Source organism: Colobus angolensis, unplaced genomic scaffold (assembly GCF_000951035.1).
Source record: "Colobus angolensis palliatus isolate OR3802 unplaced genomic scaffold, Cang.pa_1.0 Scaffold120, whole genome shotgun sequence".
Taxonomy (NCBI): domain Eukaryota; kingdom Metazoa; phylum Chordata; class Mammalia; order Primates; family Cercopithecidae; genus Colobus; species Colobus angolensis.
In genome coordinates, this window is record NW_012113142.1 from 2,539,186 (window position 1) to 2,541,674 (window position 2,489).

The 2,489-nt window shown below is 53.8% G+C and overlaps 1 protein-coding gene across 1 annotated transcript in view; it reads right to left on the minus strand.

The window, feature by feature from the left end:
- The window catches only part of TRIM50 (tripartite motif containing 50), a 98,450-nt gene extending 96,344 nt beyond the window's left edge, over positions 1-2,106 (minus strand). The window contains exon 1 of the mRNA XM_011930385.1: positions 2,060-2,106. The gene's annotated coding sequence lies outside the window, so the exon portion shown is untranslated. The remainder of the gene's footprint in view (positions 1-2,059) is intronic.
- Positions 2,107-2,489: the final 383 nt, after the last annotated feature.

Here is a 2,489-nt window from a genome sequence, read left to right on the forward strand (position 1 = left end):
AAGTGATCCACCTGCTTCGGCCTCCAAAAGTGTTGGAATTACAGGTGTGAGCCACTGCGCCCAGCCAGTTGTTCTCTTGAGAGAGGCAGGATTCTCTGGCCCTGTTGCCCCGTGGACCCATGGAGGAGACCCATGCAGGCTGCTCCTCCATCCTGGGCTGGGAAGCATCAAAGCAGATGTGGGGCCAGCATGCTTATAGTGGGGACACCACTTCCCAACAGCCTGAAAAACTCCCATTTACCCTTAAAAACTCATCACACCTGGCCGGATGCGGTGGCTAACGCCTGTAATCCCAGCACTTTGGAAGCCCGAGGCAGGCGGATCACGAGGTCAGGAGTTCAAGACAAGCCTGGCCAACATGGCGAAACCCTGTCTCTACTAAAAATACAAAAATTAGCTGGGCATGGTGTCAGGCTCCTGTAATCCCGACTGCTTGGGAGGCTGAGGCAGGAAAATCTCTTGAAACTGGAAGGCAGAGGTTTCCGTGAGCGGAGATTGAGCCACTGCACTCCAGCCTGGGTCAAAGAGTGAAACTGTCTCAAAACAAAAATTTTAAAAAAATAAAAACTCATCAGACATCTTTCTGCAAGGCACACCACCCCCCCCCGCCCCCGGAAACTCTCATTGACAGAGCTAGCTGCTTCCCATTGTGAGTCCCCTACTCCATTATCAGAGTCATTGAAAGGCCTGTCGCTCCAGCCAAACAAACTCAGGGCAGACAAGGGGGCCACACCCTAGGCTGGCCAGACACAGTGTAGGGCTGTGGGAGCCCCAGGCGGAGCCTCTGCTCTCTCCTTAGGGGGCCTCTGAGAAGAGATTCTGGACAGAGAAGACCAAGGGGCGGTGGTGGTGTCAGGGCTGGGGAGGAGAGGGAAGGGCTGCATCAGGGAAGTGCGAACTCCTCTCCCTCGAACCTTCCACTGCCTATCCCTGGGCAGACGCAGTCCAGGCATCATTGCTGCAGCTGTAGGAAGGACCTGCTAGGTGAGCTCATCTCTCTGAACACTGACTGGCAAGGGAGCCCCCTTTGTAGCCAGTGATCCTCTGAAACAGCGATACTATCAGACGACTGGCTTCAAGTCCCTGGGGCCCCACCCTTCCTGGGCACTTGCTGTTTCCCTGCCTCCTCTTTCTCTCTGTGCCCAGAGAGGAGGAGCCCCTGCCTTGAGGACTGGCCCCTTGCACTGCAGGGAGAGGAGCAGGGCCCTGACACCAGTGGTGGGCACCTGGTGTCTGGCCTCATGTTTTGAGATCCACATGTTTTGAGAACAGATACGGTCCCAACTTCAGATTGAGCACTGCTCTTCTAAGTATATCCACATGTGGCTGGGTTGAAGTCAATATTCCAGAGAAAAAATCCATCTGTCCCTAAAATTTCGGTTTGTTTGTTTGTTTGTTTGTTTGTTTTTTGAGACGGAGTTTTGTTCTGTCCCCCAGGCTGGAGCACAGTGGCATGATCTCAGCTCACTGCAAGCTCCGCCTCCCGGGTTCAAGCGATTCTCCTGCCTCAGCCTCCCTGAGTAGCTGGGATTACAGTCGTGCACCACCACGCCCAGCTAATTTTTGTTTTTTGTTTTTTTTTTTTTGAGACGAAGTTTTGCTTTTGTTGCCCAGGCTGGAGTGCAATGGCACGATCTCCAGTCACCACAACCTCGGCCTCCTCAGTTCAGGTGATTCTCCTGCGTCAGCCTCCCAAATAGCTGGGATGACAGGCATGCGCCACCATGCCCGGCTGATTTTGTGTTTTTATTTTTAGTAGAGACAGGGTTTCGCCATGGTGGCCAGGCTGGTCTCAAACTCCTGACCTCAAGGCATCCACCCGCCTCGGCCTCCCAAAGTGCTGGGATTACAGGCGTGAGCCACCGTGCCCAGCACCTGCCCCAAAACTTTTTAATAAACTTTCACTCCTGCTCTAAAACTTGCCTCAGTCCCTCACTCTGCCTCATGCCCCTCGGTGGAATTCTTTCTTCTGAGGAGGCAGGGATTGAGGTGAATCCACATGGATTCACCACCACTAACACTTCCCCGATATACCTCCCCACTGCTGGGCCCAGCTCACCTCAGTCCCCAAGGCCTCAGTGTGAGTGAGTTTATCAGATGCATTCAGGAGTGGCACGTGTCTGGGAGCCAGCTGTGATAAGGGAAGAGAAGGAAATGGGCTTTGGATTTGAGGTCCACACTTTCTTCAAGGAACAGGTTTAGCTGGGCATAATGGTACACCTTTAATCCCAGCACTTTGGGAGGCCGAGGCAGGAGGATCGCTTGAGGCCAGGAGTTCGAGACCAGCCTGGGCAATATAGCGAGACCCCCCATCTCTACCAAAAAAAAAAAAAATAGAAAAATAAGCCAGGTACAGTGCTGCATTCCTGTAGTCCCAGCCACTCTGGAGGCTGAGGTGGGAGGATTGCTTGAGCCCAGGAGTTTGAGGCTGCAGTGAGCTATGATAGCACCATGGCCCTCCAGCCTGGGCCACAGGGTGGGACCCTGGC